The sequence below is a fragment of the Lithobates pipiens genome, unplaced genomic scaffold, assembly GCF_037356315.1.
Source record: "Lithobates pipiens isolate NorthernLeopardFrog02 unplaced genomic scaffold, aLitPip1_a1.2 Scaffold_27, whole genome shotgun sequence".
NCBI classification, from domain to species: Eukaryota; Metazoa; Chordata; class Amphibia; order Anura; family Ranidae; genus Lithobates; species Lithobates pipiens.
The window spans coordinates 107,261,561-107,284,021 of NW_027507788.1; the positions used below are offsets into that span (position 1 = coordinate 107,261,561).

Consider the following 22,461-nt stretch of genomic DNA (forward strand, 5'->3'; position numbering starts at 1 on the left):
CCTGGAAGACGACTTGAGAAAAACAGTTAAATTCAAATGCCAACATTTCTCACATTGCTTGTGCTCGCAACCAAACTGTCAAAGCATCCAATGGCTGGTGTCATAACTGATCACATGTGCAGCATCAGGGCAGTTAAAGATTAAACAAGAGGCCAAGATGGCAGCTTCCATGGCTGAAAATGATAGGAGGGGGGTGAGGGTTTATTTCCACTTTAATTGAGACAAGTACACTCTATAGAGAGGGATATGCTTTATCATATTTCATGTCTGAGGTTTATGACCACTTTAACCTTTGCCGACCGCTACACGCCAATATACATCAGCACAATGGCAGCGGTGGGCAAATAGGTGTACCTGTATGTCCCCTTTAAATGGGGTCTACCAGCGATCGTGTCATGGAGCTGAAGAACGGGGAGATGCCTTTGTAAACAAGGCATTTCCCTGTTCGGCTTAGTGTCCTGACAGAGATCACTGCTCCCTGTCATCGGTGATCGCTGTATAAATGACAATGGTCCCAAAATAGTGTCAAAAGTGTCCAATGTGTGTGCCATAATGTTGCAGTCATGAAAATAAATAAATAAATTTGAATAAAAATGCCATAAACTATCCCCTATTTTGTAGACACTATAACTTTTGTGCAAACAAATCAATTCGCTTATTGAGATTTTTTTTTTTACCAAAAATATGTAGAAGAATACATAATCGGCCTAAACTGAGGGCAACAAAAAAAAAAAAAAAAATAAAATTTAATAATATATATTTTTGGGGGATATTTATTATAACAAAAAATTGCCTTTTTTTTCAAAATTGTGGCTCTCTTGTTTATAGCGCAAAAAGAATAAAAATTGCAAAGGTGATCAAATACCACCAAAAGAAAGCTCTATTTGGGGGGGGGGGGGGGGGGAGGATGCCAATTTTGTTTGGATACAACGTCAGAAAGGGGGTAAAATCTTCTGGGGCTGAAGTGGTTAAGAAGCACTAAGCTCACAATATTTCATCTTTAACTAGTGATCAGCAGTGTACTGCAGGGATATGCAATTAGTGGACCTCCAGCTGTTGCAAAACTACAAGTCCCATCATGCCTCTGCCTCTGGATGTCATGACTGTAGCTGTCAGAGTCTTGCTATGCCTCATGGGACTTGTAGTTCTGCAACAGCTGGAGGTTCGCTAATTGCATATCCCTGCTCTAACTGATATCTAAAGATGGAAAAATAACCTTTTTTTTGCCAGATATTGGCTTCCGTTTCCCCGGTATAAGACAGCACTGGGTGCGACCATTTACATCATAAACATGCACTTTCTCTCAAAAAGCAAGTTTATAGAAAAACAAAATGTGGTTGGTCCACAAGTTATATGTATGAGAAATATACGGTAATGTACTTCTCCAGTGTAACTAAAGAGATAAGCACAGCGCCCAGAGCACCATAGATCAATGAGCCATGCGTGGCCCATGACAAAACAAGCAACTATGTAACAGAGGTTCAGAGCCGCTACAAAACACTCCAATTATCTTCTCTTGTCAATTTGTCCTTTTTAGCTGCTACAGGGGTTGCTGTTGTAGTTGATTACAATGTTTCTATTTGCAACTACAGATAGCTGGTGTGCCACTATTACTAGCAGCTGCATTAGGTAACAAGAGTAGCTCCTTAAAGGGAAAAGGATGTAACCATCTCCAAAAAAGTAAATGGTTCAGTAAACAGATAATCACTGGGACATCCAGTAGATCTCTCACTGACTGCAAATCACTTTCTCCTAAAAATTCTAAGAAAAACGTCAGCTGCCCTGGATTGCTGCTACAGATCGGATCTTATGTTGTGTATGTTGTCTGTGTGTTTCAGTGGTTGGACAATCGGTGGAATAACAGGAATGTCCAGTACAGGAAGCCAAAGGGCATTCTCTATTCATCAAGTGACTAGTTTGAGAACAAAATGTTGATTCCCACATTGAAATGGTAACTGACAGAGCGGGACACGCTCAGAAGAATATGGACCTTTCACACAGGCCGAGAGCTCCTCCTGTCAGTTCTTCAGGTAGACCTCATCAGAAGCTCCATCCAGCCCTATGGACTGGTGGATGTAAACAAACCCACCTACCTCTGAGTCTGTCCAAATGTAGGCTTATACTTACATATATAGTCTCGTATCTCTCCCTCATCCTTTTTATATTTCTTAAAGTATAACTAAAGGCAATACTATTTTTTTTTAGCTTTGGATAGAGTGAAGATGGATTGTAACCCCTGTCAGTTTTTATTGCCGTCTTTGCCCCCAGTAAGGATATTCACCCTCTCTATTTGTCCTGTTTACTGTTATCAGTGAAAGTAAAAGAAAATCCCAAATTTTGGGTTGTCCCCAGAAAAGCAATAGAGGGAAAATCATCCATCAGGGGCCCCAATTCTGGTGACCTGGGGGTCCCCAAGAGATTCCCTTAATATGTGGGGAAATCTCCAAAATGAGACACAGATGGCACACAAAAAAAAAAAAAAAAAAATCTGACAATGGTTATAACCCTCCTTTACTCTATCCAAAAATGAAAAAAATGTTTTGCCTATAGTTCTACTTTAACCACTTCAGCCCCGGCGTATAGTCATATGACACCCACAGATGGGATCTTCCATCCTGGGTGGGCGTCATATGACGTCCTCTGATTCCCAGCCATCTAGGGGGCGCGTACGCCGCCGCGCACAACATCGCTTGGGACCCGGTGCTTGTGCCCGGCAGCCGCGATGTCCGCCGGGCACCCACGATTGCCCGGGAACACAGCAGGACCGAGGACCGTGGATCTGTGTCATAAATCTATCCCCTATTTTGTAGATGCTATAACTTTTGCACAAACCAATCAATAATCACTAATTGCATTTTTTTTTTAGCAAAAATATGTAGAAGAATACAAATCGGCCTAAACTGAGGAAAAAATTTGTTTTCTTTTTTTTAAAATGGGATATTATAGCAAAAAGTAAAAAATATTGTGTTTTTTTTTCAAAATTGTCGCTCTTTTTTGTTTATAGCGCAAAAAATAAAAACTGCAGAGGTGATCAAATACCACCAAAATAAAGCTCTATTTGTGGGAAAAAAGGACGTCAATTTTGTTTGGGTGCAACGTCGCACGACCACGCAATTTTCAGTTAAACCGACACAGTGCCAAATCGCAAAAATACTTTCTTCAGTCTTTTCTTCACTGTGTTCAATGCTCTGCTCACTTATGGGCACCCTCTTCAACTACCAATATACATCAATATATTGTGTTCTTCCTTTTGGTCTTGCCAGCAAAATTCTCTGCAAAGAGGGCTGCACACTGATGACGTCAATCCTGTAAAATAAGTGTATTCAAGACATGTTCGCTGAATGTGCCCGCCTGTAGCCACACCCAACTGATGACTTTTGCCCTGATGTCACCCAATTATTGAATGTTGCATTACAGTCATGTGATAGTTTACGTTCTTTTACAGTCTTTTATTTGAAATGTGAAAAGAGATCACGCAAATACTTAGAAGTATAACATTTATTAAAAGTAATGACTGATAAAGAAAATAGGACAAGAATACTTAATAAAGGATGCTGTTTTGCCATGGAGTCTCCCCATAAAGGCGTGGCCAGGTAATCAGATCAGACACATGCATGTTGCAGCTCTGGATACGAGACTAAATGTTCAGTGATAACTGTAGTATTTAGACTTGTGTGTGAGGAATAGACCACCCCCAAGCCAACTCCCTTTGCAGTATGAACCCTCAAGGACTTGGTCAGTTTACAATCACGCATTCCTTTGGTATAAGTAAGCAGACTTTGTCCTTGTATGACCCCTTAACCAAGATCCGGAGGCTTAGAATTCATTAGTGAGCTCCAATATGCACAAACAATAATAAGGAAATCTAAAAACATACAAATTCCCCCATTAGCGAAACACATCAGAGGGGCATGGCTACAGGTGGGGGACATCAGTGTTGCGCCCTGCTTTGGAAGTGTTGCAGTCCAATGGAGAAGGATGGACTGCTCTGGCAAACCTCAACCAGCTCCTCTAGTCCAGAGGTTGGCCTTTCCCACCTCTGGTGCCTCCCTAATCACGCATTAGGCCAATAGGGAGGCATGGGAGACATGGGGCTGAGTTCTTAACCACCAGAGCTGAGTATAATTTACAGCACGAGCACACCGATTTTCAGGCCCAAGGAGTGCTGTATAAGCCTACACAGCAACCTCTAGGATAGGATAGACAGTGAGCAATTCATCAGGGGTTCCCATACACATAGGATGATGCTGCCCAATCCAGATCTATGGACACTCCAACTTCTGTAGCGCTTACAGAACAAACTTTTTGTTTTAAAGGGAAAAAAACTGTCTGCTTTGGATCTTTCTGCCCAATGGTTATGGATTTATTCTCAATGTAAGACAATACAGATTCACCAAGAGCAGAAACTACACATCCAACTGTCACCTGATATCTATGGGTAGATCAATTCCTAACAACTAGCAAACTGGGTTGTTGGATTTCTCTCTAAGGTCAGGTCCTTTGATGACCTCTCTCTCAACTTATCAGAAGGGCCATGTGTCCTTTGTCCTTTGAGCCATTTACCTTGTAGATTCTGGTGATCTGCACTTCTGACTGCAGTTTTACAGGAATTTAATAATATAAATCCACAGATGACACTGCAGGTAAGTATGACATTTACTTATGTATAAGAACTAGATCGGTTTATGATTAGTACTACCCATCAAGAGCAATACTAATAATGAACGGAATTACTATCCTCTGTAATTACTATCTGATGATCTGCGCAGTGAGGATTGTACAGCGTTTGCTGTATCTAAAGCCAAAGCTTTTATTTTAGTTTTGGATACAGTGATGTGTGGTTGGAACCCCTGTCGGGTTTTTATTGATGTATGTGTCTTCATTGGGAAAATGCACTCTTTTGATTTCTGTTAGTGACCACTGTCCCTATAGACTGAAGGTGAGGGAGAAATCAAAATTTGGAGTTGCCACCAGAACAGGAAAAGAGGGCACTAAAGCAGGCATTACCCATAGGCTGAACTAAAAAAACAAACAAAAAAAAAACAACCTCAAAATGATTCCTCCATCCACCCCATAGGATGTATTTTCCATTGTAGCTATTTTGACAGCTGGACCTACCCACTATCAAAATACCCGAGCAGTGGCTGCTTCTGATTGGATGCAGCTGCTCAGCAGCCAACAATCTTCCACCCATCTACTTAGATTTATTTTAACCACTTGACCTAAGGAAGATTTACCCCCATTCATGACCAGGCCCTTTTTTTCCACACAATTACAGCTTTCTTTTGGTGTTATTTGATCACCATTGGGTTTTTTTTTATTTTTTTTGCACTCTAAACAGACATCCCAAGTCTCCCGTGAGTTGTGGGACTCTCCGGCATGTGGCTGCAGGCTCCCAGAAAAAATAATATCGCCTGTAAAGCTCCTGAAAAGCAAATCTCAAGCCTCCCCAGTGTGAAAGCCTGACTGCTTTCACACTGGGGCGGTGCAAACAGCGTCTTTGGGGCGGTGCGGGAGCAGTGTATACACTGCTCCTAAACCACCCCGCCATTGAAATCAAAGGGCAGAGATGCCGAAGCTAAAACTAGAGGCACTTTACTGCTAACGCAGCCGCACTGGCAGTGTGAAAGGGCTCTTAAAGTTAACCAGCAGGTGATTGGTTGCTAGGTGGTACTAGCAACCAATTAGATTGTTAATATTAAAAATTAACTCCAACAGTTCCCACCCTCTGTTCTGCTGTGTGTCCAGTTCTGCAAACTACAGTAAGGTAGGAAGGGGCAATGTGTAATGTGCAGGGGTCCAATCCTGGGGGGGGGGAGCAATGTGTAGGGGGTCAAGAGCTGGATGGAGCAAAGTGTAATGTGCAGGGGTCCAATGCTGGGTGGGGGCAATGTTTAGTGTGCAGGGGTCCAGAGCTGCAGTTGTGGGTGCACGGTCACTGTACTAATGACACTGGCTGGGAAGGGGTTAATCTAGGATGAGCAAAGGGTTAAATGCGTGCCTAACCAGTGTTTCTGTGTGTACTTTGAAGTGTTTTCACTAATGGATGTGCTGTATTTTACCCCCAAACAAAATCCAGCACATCCTTGCTGACAGGACGGAACTCTGCCTTGTTTACATAGGCAGAGCTCTGTTCGGTCATTCGCTTCCCTAATTAGGCACAGCACAAGCCAATCAGTGGATGCCGACCAATGGATGTCTGCCATCCCCCCACTGATTGGGTTGCACTGTTTTTAACCACAGCACAGCCGGGTCACCAGCAGTGTGTACCCTGAAGTGCTGGATCGCTTACTATGTATGTGATCCAGTGCAGGAGAGCCACTCTGCCGCCGTATAACTGGGTTATGCGGTTGGTAAGTGGTTAATCGAGGGATGTCACGTGGGAGATGGCTGAGAGGGCCACCCACTGAGACAATTTTGTACAGTGTATGGCTGTGTAAACCTCAGGAATACAAAAGTCTTCTGTAAGGTAAAACTGCTCCTATACTGTACATTTCCCAGTTACTAGCCTGCAGTTCAAGTGATTGTAATCGATCACCTTGTAAAACAACTCTAAGTTTAAAATAGAAATGAAAGGCAAACATTTGTGTATATATATATATATATATATATATATATATATATATATATATATATATATCTCTATCGATTCCCCCCCCCCCCTTTTCTTTTTTATGAATGATGACATTCCCTCTTTTCTCAGCTGCCCAAGAGCTGGGAGAGGAGAAACCGCAGCACTCAGATCTTTTCAGTGAAATGCTGTGCAGGGCGGGTGTCAGGACACGTCTGATCATTGGAGGAGAGCAGGCTGAGTTCCCAGCACAGCTAGGAAATACGAACAAAGCATATCCCTCTATAATGTGTCTATCCAGAGCACTAAGTGTCATTTCTGTCTGCTGCTTTGTTCCTCTGCTATCAGCATAAGTCACGTCTGACAAGTTTTCCTGACACCAAGAGAAAAATGGTGACAGGGGAGGGGCCTCCAGCTGATTGACAGCCTCAGCTCTGTTCCTGTGTGTCCCTTCCCTCCAATCAGCTCTCGGTCACTTTTTTTCCTGACAGCTCAAACAAGCTTCTTAAATTGTGGACTTTGAATGGATGTAGAGAAGAGAAGACTGCAGATAAACAGGTACAACTTATGTAGGCGGATTGGTTTCATCTATGTGTACCACCTGAGGCCAGTCACTTCACTGGGTATATGGAAGGGTTCACAACCACTTTTTAAAGCCCACCCATTAGCCTCTGCACATATGTGTTACATGGACGGCAACAGCTTAATGAACATTACCTCTATGAATCAGTGTTTTCATCTGCTACACCACTGATCACTGACACCAGTCCCTGTCCTCATGGAGCTTACAACCCAACATTCCTCTCATACAGACACAGGAACCTACCAGCATGTCTTTGCAATGTGGGAGGAAACCCATACAAGCTCCATGCCGTGTCCTATTTGGGACTTGAACTGAGGACCCCAGCTCTGCAAGGCAGGTGTGCTAACCACTGATGTCATATGGCGCGCAAACCGCTGCAATGTCATATGGCGCACTGAGACGTCATATGGTGTGCTGTGATGTCATATGGTGTACATGCCGTTTAGAGAAAATGAGATGGGCTGAATGGGGTGACAACAGAAATAGCGATATGCTGGGTGATATTGGGGGGCACAGACATGATTCTGATCCTGCAATGACAAGCAAATCCTGAGCAGGCCTGAGTAATACAGGATCCACATAGATCACAGATACAGCCAGGACACCGATCTGTCCCTATCCCCATCATCAGATCTGCCTGTCAGTGGAGGGTTACACACACACACACACAGCCCTCACCCATCATCTGCATGGAGAGTGCACAGTGCTCCCCATGCACACCAATCACATGTCCAGGCTGTGACATCACAACAATAACAGATGACATCATCAGACGACTGGTTACCTGGTGACACTGATGATGACAATGCCCGGGGTGTCTGGTGCCTGAGATGGAACTTCCCCGCAGTGATAGGACAGCAGGGAGAGAACAGCCGGTGTACTGAGCGGACAGCAGACCGAGAACTTGGGACAGGCTCATAGGACTCAGCACAGCATGACGTCACGGACACCGCACTGCTGCCGACTCCATGCCTCGCCGCTGGAGCGACCCCTGCCGGCCACACTCACACTTGTACGCAGAGGCCGAGGCTGCGGCTCCGTTACTAGGGAGCCATTGAGAAGCCGGCACAGAGGCGGGACTAATGGCCGGCGCCCGGACTGGCCAGTGGCAAAGCGGAGTGTGTGACTGGCGTACTTAGCGACCAATAAGAATGAAGAGAAAGGAACAGAGGCTTGCGGCATGTGACAGGTGATAAGAGTCTACCAAAGCGGCTGGGAGGAGCTTGCGGACGCCTCAAGGCTGGCACGGCGGATAGAGGCTGGCACAGAAGAGCAGTAGGCTGGGCACGGAGGCCGGTGGTGACTGACGACAGTACATGGCACAAGCACTGCGGTAAGTGCGCCTCAGTCCGTAGAAGACTCCCAGTTTGTCTGTGCAAGAGGTGACAGGTATTAGTGCTACAGGGGGAGGGCGCTAGTGAGCAGAAGCTGAATACAACAAAACCCTGGTTTCCGCCCACTTCTATCTACCAATGAAAAGGTCCGATACGTGAAGGCGTACGGCGGGCTACGCCCCCTTTCAAGAATAGCGGGCGAGTTGGGAGCAGGTCAGGGTTAGGTGGGCGTGGTCGGGGTTGGGTGGGCGTTCTCTGTGAGTTGGTCCGGTTCGGGTGGGCGTGGTCCGGGGGCTGGTCAGTTTTGGGGGCGTGGTCTGGGAGCAGAGGGCAGTGCTTTGTGGGCGTGGTTTGGAACACGCTTTGCTCGGATTGGCAGAGCGGTGACAGTGCGGAGTGTACGTGTTGTATCATTGTAGGTGATAGGGACAGCGTGCACTGCATATAAGAACGATCGGCTTTGTAATATGCTGGAAGGCTATGTATATGTACACCGATCAGCCATAACATTCTGACCACTGACAGGTAAAGTGAATAACATTCATCATGTCATTACAGCGCCACCTAGGAGCAGCTGGGATATATTAGACAGCAGGTGAACATGTTCCCTGAAGTTGTGTAGAAATCAGAAAAATTGGGCAATGGTAAGGATTTGAGTGACTTTGACAAGAGCCCCATTATAATGGGCAGACATTCCTGGGCTGCAGTGGTCAGGACCTACCGAGTTGGTCCAAGGAAGGAAGATGGGTGAGCCAACCACATGTTCATCATGGGTGGCCAGGACTCACTGTGCAGTCCATCCAATACAAGAGCTACTGGAGCTCCCATGTCTGATGAAGTGAATGCTTGTTCCCATAGAAAGGTGTCAGAACACACAGAGCTTGCCACAGATTGGTCAGGGTGCCCACGATGACCCATGACTACAGCCAAAAGGGCCTACAATGGACACATGGGCATCAGAACTGCACTACTGAGCAATGGAAGAAGGTGACCTGGTCTGATGAATCATGTTTTCTTTCACATCATCCGGATGGCCGGGTGTCATAATGTTATGGCCAGTGTGTTTGTATGTATATACAGTGTGTGGGGGGGAAAAAATAAATATATATATATATATATATTATTAGTAATATTATACACGATTTATATAGCGCCAACAGTTTACTCAGCTCTTTACAATGTATGGGGCGGGGGGGGGGGGGGGGGGGGGCAACACAATTACAGTACAGTTCAATACAAAAGGTACAGGAGAGCCCTGCTCATAGAGCTTACATTCTAAAGGGAGGGGGTAGTACAAAAGGTAATAGCTGCAGAGAAAAATAAATATATATATATATATATATATATATATATATATATACACACACTATATTGCCAAAAGTATTGGAACTCCTGCATATGAACTTTAATTGCATGCCAGTCTTAGTTTATAAGGTTCAATATTGAGTTGGCCCACCCTTTAGGGTGAGGAAACTTGACTGGCCTGCACAGAGTCCTGACCTCAGCCCGATAGAACACCTTTGGGATGAATTAGAGCGAAGACTACAAGCCAGGCCTTCTCGTCCACATCAGTGCCTGACCTCAGAAATGCACTTCTGGAAGAATGGTGAAACATTCCCATAGACACACTCCCAGGGTGGGTTTGATTTAAATCTCTAGTAAAACGGCTTGATTTAAATCCTAGTTTTTAAAGAGCGACTGTCATCTCTGTCCCGCAGCGGCTCCTCTTCTGACCCGCATTTGACTCATCAACAGTCCCATTCACTTTATTGGGATGGCTGGTGATGCAGCAGTGGCACAACAAGGCGAGGGACATGGCGGCAGCAGGGGAGTGGATGCCCACTAACAGGTGCTGCCATGATGGATCTGAAATGATGGATGCTCTTTACATGTAAGGACTCATTCTTGCTGGTAGTTAGAATCTTTAATATTTGCAAACAAAATGAACAATGTTTCCTATTTAGAATAATAAGCTGTCAGGTTAGTAAAACAGCGATATCAGAACCGATTCAATACAGTTTGTAGTGTACATAGATTTGTAAAACAATGTGATAATGGAATATTCCTGAACTCGGTTTATCTCATGGTTACTGTGAAATTGTGTGAACACATCAATGCAGTGCATGTTATCTCAGCTTGCAGAGCTTGAATTCATTGAATAAGTTTACCAAAAGTGTAAATATTGCAGCCTCATGCTACATAATTGAGCTCCATTTCATGCTGAATAAACAATATTATTAACATATCCTAAATAGAAAACTATCTTTAGATATATTTTTACTCCAAAAGCATTGTATTAAAATAAATTTGATTTAAATAAAAAAAACAAATCAAATTTAAATCCCCAAAATCCGGATTAAAAAGAAAAAAAAAATCGTTACTTTTTATCCACCCTGCACACTGATAAACCTCCCAGAAGAGTTGAAGCTGTTATAGCTGCAAAGGATGGACTAAGACCCCATACACACTATTAGATTTTCTGAAGATTTTTGTCTTCGGATTTACCAAAACCATATAATATGAGGTCAAACCTTAAAGCCTCGTACACACGGTACGATTGTTGGCAGGGGATTGTCTGTCAACAGACTGTTGTCCTAAAATCTTGCCGTTAATACGCTCCTCTAACAATTGTCCAGTTTTCGCATGACAGGCTAGTACATGTTCGGCGGACAAAGGTTTGACGTCAGATTTTCGTATAGTCAGTACACAAATCCGTCACACAAAAGTTGAAAGTACAAACATGCATGGTCAGAATCAATGCTCTCTAAACATGAAATCAGCAGAAGGGGACCAAAGGGTGGCGCTCAAGAGCTGAACTTCCTTGTAGTACATTACTACATACGTGTTTGTGGTAAAACAATTGTGTAGATGCAAGACAAGATCCTGGCAAAAGCCCTTTTGGCAAAAATTGGATGCTCGGTTGACCAATAACCGGTACCGAGTGTACGAGGCTTTAGACCCCATACACACTATTCGATTTTCTGCAGATTTTTGTCTTCAAAAATCCAATACTTTTGGTTATATATATGATCCCAACTGTCCCTGATTTTGGAGCAATGTCCCTCTGTCCCTCTTTCCTCCTCATTCTGGTCTGATCTATATAGTTGTATATAAAATGCACTATTTATCTATCAAAAAGTGTTTCCCAGTGCTAAACCTTTCGTCCAATTTCTAAATGGCTGCATTTTTATATTTCAAAGGCCAATATAAAGGAATAGTAAAAAAAAAAGGCACTTGTGGAGTCAACTAATAATTTAGTGTAAAATTCTCCTTTAAGGGGGTGTGTCCTAGGCCTACATACTTTTGCTAATACATTTCTATCTCTAAAAGATAGGAGGTATTATATGGAAAGGATTTCCAAGGACAGGATCAGATACAAAAGAGTTGTTTGTGGAAATATTTCAGAACGATCACAGCTGGGTCTGTCCCCATGCCGGTGGCTTAAAGGCACAGTCCACCTTTTGCCGAAAAATAAATAAAAATGCACACTCATTGATTAACAAATAATGTTTATGTATTTTTTGCCTGCAAAGCATGGTGGCAGGGATCAGTGGGTGGCAGGTACAGTTCTCAGACCCCTGCAGACTATTGCCCCTGCCAAGGTCCATACAGAGGACCTTCAGTCTAGGGGCTGGAGGAAGGATCAATAAACTACGAGTGCAGTAATACCACTATGGTGTCCATTGTGGTCTATGAGTCCCTCTGCCAATGGGACGCCTCTGTTCATTCATAGATCCTGTGAGTGAATGATGTGACAGAGCCACACAAAAAAAGTGCTAAATTAACCACCTCAGTACAGTGCACTTACACCCCCTTCCTGACCAGACCAATTTTCAGCTTTCAGCGCTCTCACAGTTTGAATGACAATTACTCAGTCATGCAACACTGTACCCAAATGAAACTTGTGTCCTTTTTTCCACACAAATAGAGCTTTCTTTTAGTGGTATTTAATCACTAGTGGGTTTTTATTTTTTGTGCTATAAATAAAAAAACTTAAATTTTGAGAAAAAAATGCCTTTTTCTTTGTTTCTGTCATACAATTTTGCTAATTAGTAATTTTTCTTCATAAATTTTGGCCAAAATTTATACTGCTACATATCTTTGGTAAAAATAACCCCATTTTAGAAAGTAGACATTCCAAGGTATTAAGTAAGTGGCATGGTGAGTTTTTTTAAGTTGTCATTTTTTCCCACAATTCTTTGCAAAATGAAAATTTGTTTTATTTTTTTTTTTTTTTTTTTTTTTACAAAATTGTCATATTATCAGGTTATTTCTCACACACAGCATATGCATAAAATAAATTACACCCCGAAATACATTCTTCTACTCTTCCCGAGTACGGTGATACCACATGTGTGAGACTTTTACACAGCCTGGCCACATACAGAGCACTAACATTGATGTAGTACCTTCAGGCGTTCCACAAGCAAAAATGACGCATCTCATTTCACAGCCACCTATTACCGGTACACTTTTGAAGGCCCTGGAGTACTAGGACAATGGAATTGCCCATAAAATTACCCCATTTTGGAAAGCAAACACCCCAACGTATAATCTGTGAGGCATAATACGTTTTTTGAATGGTTCATTTTTTTCCAGAAGTTTTTGGAAAATGTGGTAAAAAATGAAAACGCAATTTTTTTTTACACAAAGTTATCAATTTATAAGATATTTCTAACACATAGCATGTATATAGCAAAAATTACACCCCAAAACACATTATGCTACTCCTCCTGAGTATGGCGATACCACATGTGTAGGACTTTTACACAGCCTGGTCACATACAGAGGCCAAAAATTGAAGTAGTACCTTCAAGCGTTCTAGGAGCATAAATAACACATCTCATTTCATTCCCACTTTTGAAGGTCCTGGAGCATTAATTAATTAATGGAATTACCCACATTTTGGAAAGCAAACACCCCAACGTATATTCTATGAGGCATGGGCTGCAAATAGGTACTCGGATACTCTTATGGGCTGCAGATAGGTACTCTGGTACTCTGATGGCCTGATGACAGGTACTCGGGTACTCTGATGGCCTGGTGACTGGTATTTGGGTACTCTGAAGGGCGGTGATAGGCATTCAGGTAGTCATATGGACTGTGACAGGTACTCGGGTACTCAGAGGAACTGTGACAGGTACTCAGGTGAACTGGGACAGGTATTCAGGTACTCGTACTCGCGTACTCCGATGGACTGGGACAGGTACTCGCGTACTCCGATGGACTGGGACAGGTACTCGCGTACTCCGATGGACTGGGACAGGTACTCGCGTACTCCGATGGACTGGGACAGGTACTCGTGTACTCCGATGGACTGGGACAGGTACTCGCGTACTCCGATGGACTGGGACAGGTACTCGCGTACTCCGATGGACTGGGACAGGTACTCGCGTACTCCGATGGACTGGGACAGGTACTCGCGTACTCCGATGGACTGGGACAGGTACTCGCGTACTCCGATGGACTGGGACAGGTACTCGCGTACTCCGATGGACTGGGACAGGTACTCGCGTACTCCGATGGACTGGGACAGCTACTCGCGTACTCCGATGGACTGGGACAGCTACTCGCGTACTCCGATGGACTGGGACAGCTACTCGCGTACTCAGTTGGACTGGGACAGTCTCCGATGGACAGGTACTCGGGTACTCGGATGGACTGGGACAGGTCCTCGGATGGACTGGGACAGGTACTTGGGTACTCGGATGGGCTGTGACAGGTACTCGGGTACTCGGATGGACTGTGACAGGTACTCGGGTACTTTGATCGGCTGTGACAGGTACTATGATGGGTGGTGACAGATCCTCTTTATTGCGGGGGGGGGGGGGGGCAATCAGTGTGATTGGTGTACACTGTAAGCGGCAACGAGATGTGCACGCGCAGCACGCACACGCCGTGCACAGTGGGGGTGTAACCATCTGTGATCGGCCGTGACTTCATCACGGCTGATCACGTGGTAAATGGCCATACCCAATGGCTGTTCACCCCCCTCGGTGGCGAGCGGAGTCATATGATGCCCTCCCGCCACAAGACCTGTGCCACCTGGCCTTCATTTGACGGTCGGCAAGTGGTTAAAAAACGCACAGAATACACCAGAGGGGAGAACCCCCAAGTTAGTAAGAGGGGGTGTTGTGGGGGGATGGAGGATGTGACCATGTTTCAATCTGAATAGAATTATAACATGAAGGATGGTCAGAAAGGTGGGCTTAGCCTTTTAACTCCCCATACATGTTACAATCTGACTGTACAATCTTTATACAATCTCCTTTAGATTTAACAAAACTAAAAGTGTACAGAGGGAAGGCTCTCTCTGTATCTTATCCCTAGGCCACACCTATGCAAGGGTTATGTATAAGCATGGCTGGGAGGCAGAGAATGCGTTGGCCACTTATAATTTGTAGTCCATAGTAACAGCTTCCTGGCAGGGTAGCTCATGAGGGTGCAAACTAGGATTAGAACTCACCTGAGCTCATCCCTGCTGGTGTTCTTACCTGGACCTTCCCCTTGCAATATGACAGCGCAGAGTACCTTGGCCAGTTCTGATCGGTGGTCACAGTAACAGCTTAAAGTGGAGTTCCGCCCAAAAATAATAATTAAAGTCAGCAGCGACAAATACTGTAGCTGCTGTCCAGAGGACCTGCAATGTCCTCACCCGAAGCCGTCTCGTCCCTCGGCTCCCGGGTGCAGGCACCGGCATCTTCAGGAAGGGAATCGGTAAGTGAAGCCTTGCGGCTTCACAGCCTGGTTCCCACTGCGCATGTGCGAGTCATGCTGCGCGTTCTGAGTGGTTCCTGCTGTCTTCTGATAATCTTCTAATAACAAACACTCACCTGTCCAAGCATCCAGCGATGTGGTCACCTGAACCTGAAGTGCCAAAAGTGGGTCTTTGCCTTTTGGGTGGAGCTCTGCTTTAACCACTTGCTTACTGGGCACTTAAACCCCCCCTCCTATCCAGACCAATTTTTAGCTGTCAGCGCTGATGCACTTTGAATGACAATTGCGCGGTCATACAACAATGTACCCCAATGAAATTTTTATAATTTTATTCCCCCCAAATAGGGCTTTCTTTTTGTGGTATTTAATCACCTGCGATTTTTATTTTTTGTTAAAAAAAATTTAAAAAGACGGATTTTTTTAAAAGAAAAGCGTTTTTAAATTTTGTTATAAAATTTTAAAATGGGTAATTTTTGTCCGTCATTGATGTACGCTGATGAGGCTGCAGTGATGGGCGCTGATGAGGTGACAGAGATTGGCACTGATGGGTGGCAGTGATGGGCACTGATCGGTTACACTGATAGGCAGCACTTCTATGTTGCACTGATTGGCACCACTTGTGGGCATAGATAGGTGGCACTTGTGGGCACTTTCATGTTCCAATTATGAGGCATAATTGCCTCTTCCGTTTCGGGACTGATGTCCCTTTAAGCTGAGCTGGTGATCAGCTTTTTTTTTCTCCTCCACTGTCAGCACGAGGAGAAAAAAAAAACGATCACTGAGCTTTTGTTTACATCATGTGATCAGCTGTCATTGGCTGACAGCTGATCACATGGTAAGGGGCCGGGATCGGCCCCTTACTCAGATTGGTGATCATCCGAGGATCAGTGACTCGGTGGTCGCAGTGCGCTCCGCGTGCGCCCTGCAGGTGGTTAAAATTACTAAAGGATTTTTTTTTTTTTTTTTTAGTTTTGGATAGAAGGGAGAGGGATTAGAACACCTGTCAGGTTTTTATTACTGACCTCATTAGGGAGATTCATAATTTGTCCTATTTATCCTGGGAGTGAAGATGAAAATAAATCCTAAATTTGGGTTACCCGGAATAGTTGTCCCGATGTGCAGTCCGCCCATGTGAAAGGGGCTTGAACCAAACGTTGGCTCTAGCAAAGCCTAATGCACACTGGCCAAATGTCGGACAACATCGGCCGGTTCCATGAAAACCGGCCCCAAGTGGAGCTTGGTTCTGGCCACGGATGCTGAAAATGGGCCTGGCAGAGGCCGGAGGGAGCCAGGAACGCTGTACAGACAGCGAGAGGCTCCGGAGGAGACCACACCTCAGGCATGTCGAAGGCAATGTCAGCCCAGACTGCTCACAGCGATGCCAGCTCCAGCCATCCGAAGGTAAGGAACACCTAGGGAGGGATTCCCCCTTACCTTTGCCCCCCCCACCACCAGTTAGCTTCTATGGGTGGTCAGAGGAGGAGGAGGAGGGAGGTTCAGGACCCTGGGAGGGGGCTCTGGAGTTGTTCCCCAGGTGTGTTCCCTAAGGGCAACTGGCGGAGGGGGGTTGAGGGCCACAATAACTGCTAACAGACCCCCTATGCTCCTTTATGTATTTCATAGCTCTAAAAGGAAATGCCCCTCCTGTAGGGCCACGTTAGGTGATACTTGGACTAAAGTGTTGTGCAGGGAGTGCATAGAGGCGCTGGTTAGGGAACAGTCATCCAAGCAGGATAGCGATTTGGTGGCCTCAGTTAAGGAGCTTTCCTCAACTTTCCAGTCATTTAAAATATGTTTTGAAGGTTTGCTTTTTAAGCGGCCCCCTTACCAGCAGTAGTTCCTCTGCTAGAAGAGGGTTCAGCACCAGCCCTGCCAGTCATCCCTTCCAGAGACTCCAGGGGTCTCCAAGGTGGAGGCTGAGGAGGAACCGGACAGTGCAGCCACGGGCTCCCAGGTAGAGTCAGAGTGGGAAGGTCGTGACAGTGAGTCTAACAGGCCTTCACGGTATAAACTTTCCCTAGAGGAGGTAGAGGATCGTTGGGCTATTCACACCACATTTGGAATTCAGGCTGACAAAGCCTTTGACGCTCCATGATCAGATGTATCAGGGCATGGATGAACAGAAGAGGAAGGTTTTTGCCTGTCCACAATGGTCTGGTGGACGTGGTCAAAAAATAGTTGATCCGGAAAGGAAGCCATTCTTCTCCAGGGCCCTGAAAAGGAGGTTTCCATTTTCAGAGGACCCATTGTCCGTATGAAATAAGAATCCAAAAATGGACGCAGCCTTTTCCCAGGTGTCTAGGCATACTAATCAGGCCTTCGAAGAGGGGGGCCTTATCAGATGCTATGGAAAAAAGGATCATTGAAGAAATCCTGGGAGTCATCCGTGTGAAATTTGAAGCCGGCGATGGCCATTACAGTAGTGGCCCATAACTTAGACTACTGGCTTTCCCAGATGCAGACCTACATAGAAGCAGGAACCTCTAATTCAGCGTACACACGATCGGAATTTTAGTCGGAAAAAGCTCTGCTGGTTATTCCGACGGGATTTCGCTCAAGCTGTCTTGCATACACACGGTCACACCAAATTCCGAATGGTCAAGAACGTGGTAACGTACAACACGTATGACGGGACTAGAAAAAGGAATTTCAATAGCCAGTAGCCAATAGCTTCCGTCTCGTAGTTGAATCTGAGCATGCATGAGTTTTTGCGCTTCGGAATTACACACACACGATCGGAATTTCTGTTTTTTTCCATCTGAAAAAATTGAGAACCTGCTCTCAGTCTTTTGCTGGCGGAAATTCGCCCAGCAAAATTCCGATGGAGCATACACACGGTTACATTTTCCGATGAAAAGCTCTCATCGGTCTATTGCTGGCCGAAATTCTGTGTATGTGGCATAAGGAGACAATACTCTCTTTCTTCCCCATGCTGCTTAAAGGGGTGGGCCTATATAGCGGACGCATCGGCAGAATCTGTCTGCATGTCCGCCAGATCCTCTAGCCAATTCGACCAGAAGGGCCTTATGGCTTAAGACTTAGAAGCGGGATAGCACCTCCAAAGTCAAGCTATGTGGTATCCCATTGACAGGGGATTTTTCTCTATTCTGGAGATCATAAGGAGGGGATACCGCCTAGAGTTTTTAAGATCTCCCCTCGCAGACTCCTGGTCACAGATCTTCCCTAGAGAGTGGAGAAACCCGAGGCCCTGTTGGAGTCACTAAGAGATTTGGAAAGCCAGAATGTAGTGTGCCATGTCCCAGGGGATGAAAGAGGAGAGAGGTTTTACTCCCACATGTTTGTGGTACGGAAACCCTCAGGGAAGTACAGGCTTAAACTTAAAGCCCCTGAACCAGTCGGTGGTTTACCGAAGATTCCGCATTGACTAATTTATTTTCTTACATCAGGGGACACAGAGCCAATTGTAGTTACTTTGTGGGTTATATCGGACCGACAGGTGATGGACACTGGCCCGCCCCTAAGGCTTGTACTCCCCCATATAACCCCTCCCACTACTGGGAGTCTTCAGTTTTTTTGCCAGTGTCTAAGGTGTTGGTCACGAGTAAAGATGTGCTGAGCTCCACTGGTAGCAATCCTTGCTGGGGCTAGCCATGCTGACCAGATCCATTCCGATGTCATTTCATGGGCTAAATTAATTGTCCCCGGGCCACATGTCCGCAGAAATGAGGTTTTGCTTGCGAACGCTTCTCTTTAGAGAGCTGGGCCCTGGGATCCAGTACTTTATGGTAGTAAGGCCATAAAGTTTTTTACTGGCAGGGTGCTGTCGCAGGTCCAGGATTGTGGGTAACCCGAGGTTCCCCAGTTCCTGAAGGTTTCCTAAAAGGTCTCAGAGCCCACCCTGAAGGGTGAAAATTGTTCTTTATCTCTGATAAAACCCTGCTGCGAGGATAAGGTAAGGGAGATTTTCTCAGGAATTTCTCCTTCTAAGTATAATGTTGTCATGCCTATGGGTCACCACTGGGGGCTGTATTGAGCACTCACCATCCTGACACTAGAAACAGCAGAAGCCTTAATCCTCCTCTCTTCCAGCCGCAACAGACCCTCCGGTAAGAAGGGGGGTCTGGTCTCCTCCTGTGCCCCCAGATTGGTGTAGTGTCACAGTTTGCTGCCTATCACAGGATGCTGCGGAAGTGACGTTGTTGCGTACTGCGCATGGGCGATGCGTTCCAAACACTCGCGCCGTGCGTTCCAACATAGTTTCGGCAATACAGTTCAGCGAAACCATCACATAATGTTACGGAAGTGATGTTACACAGAACACAAACACTGGGCCGTGCGTTACAACACTAATACTTCCCTTGTTACCTAGTAGGTTTTGCATTGCTGGGACTTGTAGTGCCTATCCTGAGCTACATGCTTCAATGTTCAGTGTCCTCATCCTTTTCCCCGAGCTTCAATGTTCAGTGTCCATCCTTATCCCCGAGCTTCAATGTTCAGTGTCCATCCTTATCCCCGAGCTTCAATGTTCAGTGTCCATCCTTATCCCCGTGCTTCAATGTTCAGTGTCCTCATCCCTATCCCCCTGCTTCAATGTTCAGTGTCCTCATCCTTATCCCCGAACTTCAATGTTCAGTGTCCTCATCCCTATCCGCAAGCTTCAATGTTCAGTGTCCTCATCCTTATCCCTGTGCTTCAATGTTCAGTGTCCTCATCCCTATCCCCATGCTTCAATGTTCAGTGTCCTCATCCCTATCCGCAAGCTTCAATGTTCAGTGTCCTCATCCTTATCCCCGAGCTTCAATGTTCAGTGTCCTCATCCTTATCCCCGAGCTTCAATGTTCAGTGTCCTCATCCTTATCCCCATGCTTCAATGTTCAGTGTCCTCATCCCTATCCGCAAGCTTCAATGTTCAGTGTCCTCATCCTTATCCCCATGCTTCAATGTTCAGTGTCCTCATCCCTATCCGCAAGCTTCAATGTTCAGTGTCCTCATCCTTATCCCTGTGCTTCAATGTTCAGTGTCCTCATCCTTATCCCCGATCTTCAATGTTCAGTGTCCTCATCCTTATCCCCGTGCTTCAATGTTCAGTGTCCTCATCCTTATCCCCATGCTTCGATGTTCAGTGTCCTCATCGAAGCAGGGGGATAAGGATGAGGACACTGAACATTGAAGCTCGCGGATAGGGATGAGGACACTGAATATTGAAGCAGGGGGATAGGGATGAGGACACTGAACATTGAAGCTCGGGATAAGGATGAGGACACTGAACATTGAAGCTTGCGGATAGGGATGAGGACACTGAACATTGAAGCTCGGGGATAAGCATGAGGACACTGAACATTGAAGCTCTGGGATAAGGATGAGGACACTGAACATTGAAGCACAGGGATAAGGATGAGGACACTGAACATTGAAGCTTGCGGATAGGGATGAGGACACTGAACATTGAAGCATGGGGATAGGGATGAGGACACTGAACATTGAAGCACAGGGATAAAGATGAGGACACTGAACATTGAAGCTTGCGGATAGGGATGAGGACACTGAACATTGAAGCATGGGGATAGGGATGAGGACACTGAACGTTGAAGTTTGGGGATAAGGATGAGGACACTGAACATTGAAGCAGGGGGATAGGGATGAGGACACTGAACATTGAAGCTCGCGGATAGGGATGAGGACACTGAACATTGAAGCACGGGGATAAGGATGGACACTGAACATTGAAGCTGGGGGATAAGGATGGACACTGAACATTGAAGCTCGGGGATAAGGATGAGGACACTGAACATTGAAGCATGTAGCTCAGGATAGGCACTACAAGTCCCAGCAATGCAAAACCTACTAGGTAACAAGGGAAGTATTAGTGTTGTAACGAACGGCCCAGTGTTTGTGTTGTGTGTAACGTCACTTCCGTAACATTATGTGATGGTTTCGCTGAACTGTATTGCCGAAACTATGTTGGAACGCACGGCGCGAGTGTTTGGAACGCATCGCGCATGCGCAGTACGCAACAACGTCACTTCCGCAGCATCCTGTGATAGCCAGCAAACTGTGACACTACATTGGCTCCATTCCCCTTCAGGGGACAGGATACCAAGATAGTTGCCTTTTTTTTTTTTAAATTAATAAAATAAAGGGCAGAACGCAGCCTCTCAGCGGAGGATTTAACACCGCCCCCCCCCCCCGGCATGCTGTAGGTGCGGCTCGCGCGGGAAAGTGCTTTCCTTTGAAAAAGAAAAGGGGGTTGTGGCTAACGGTGTGTCAGACGCCGGCCACATGTTCATGAAGTGATTTAAGCGGTGTGTGTGAAGCTACTGCCTGGCGGTGGAGGGACAGAGCAAAGAGGTTGGCTGGATCAGGTTTGGTGACACAGGCATTTCCCTCTGACACATTGTACTGTAAAGAAGCTGGGATTAATAGCAGCTATTGCACTGTACTATAGCCCAGCAGTTTACATTCTTTTGCTGGTAGTGCCGCTGCTTTATGCTTTTAAGCTACGAGTGGCAAAGGGACCAGGAACTCCTCTAAGGGTTCTAAGGGGTCAATGGTTACACCACAAACTAAAACCATTTGCAAAAGAATGTCATCCTATTCTGAGAGTGTTGGCGTCAGTGGAAACTGTGCTTGCAGTCGCACAAGACACTTCAGCCCCTGAGTATGTCACACGAGAGGTTTTGTCTTCTACTATTGCTAATTTGGAAAAGAAGATTGATGCTATTTTATCCCACTATAGTGGGGTTAAACGTAGCAGATACCCATCTAGTGCTCAAGATCCTCCTTTGGAGGTTCAGGACGCTGGGGATCAGGTAGATCTTCCCAAAGATTTGGAAGATACTGGTTTATCCTCTTCTGAGGATCCCAATATAGAAGGAGTAACATCACAAGACAGGTTGTTTGTGCACTCTCTTACTAAGGCCGCGTACACACGGGCGGACTGTTCGCCCAACTTTGTCCGCTGAACAGTGTTTGGGCGGACAGTCCGCTCGTGTGTGGGCTTTCAGCGGACAGTTTCAGCGGACAGTTTGACGGACAAGGTTTTTCGGAATTTCCGAAAAACTGTCCGCTGAAACCTTGTTTCAGCGAACAGTCCGCTCGTGTGTAGGCTTGTTCGTCAAACAAAGTTGCACGCATGCTCAGAAAGGATTTTCACGCCGAAAGCTATAATGCAGTGTATAGGACGTCGTATTTTTCGTCCCGTCGTACGTGCCGTTCACGTCATCGCGCACGGTTTCAGCAAACTGTTCGTCCGTCGTGTGTGGCCATGTCCGTCCATGCTAAGTTTGAGCGGACTG

At 45.6% G+C, this 22,461-nt stretch overlaps 2 protein-coding genes across 5 annotated transcripts in view; one reads left to right on the forward strand and one right to left on the reverse strand.

Annotated features, from left to right (window-relative positions):
* The window catches only part of LOC143934056 (myosin-10-like), a 297,595-nt gene extending 289,514 nt beyond the window's left edge, over positions 1–8,081 (reverse strand). The window contains exon 1 of the mRNA XM_077457325.1: positions 7,939–8,081. The gene's annotated coding sequence lies outside the window, so the exon portion shown is untranslated. The remainder of the gene's footprint in view (positions 1–7,938) is intronic.
* Positions 8,082–8,304: 223 nt separating this feature from the next.
* The window catches only part of MPV17L (MPV17 mitochondrial inner membrane protein like), a 37,513-nt gene continuing 23,356 nt past the window's right edge, over positions 8,305–22,461 (forward strand). For 2 of the 4 annotated variants that reach the window (XM_077457332.1, XM_077457336.1), the window contains exon 1: positions 8,305–8,487. The gene's annotated coding sequence lies outside the window, so the exon portion shown is untranslated. Of the gene's footprint in view, positions 8,488–8,837; positions 9,014–10,206; positions 10,380–22,461 lie in introns of those variants that run through there. The other 2 variants (XM_077457334.1, XM_077457335.1) reach the window with 2 other exon arrangements.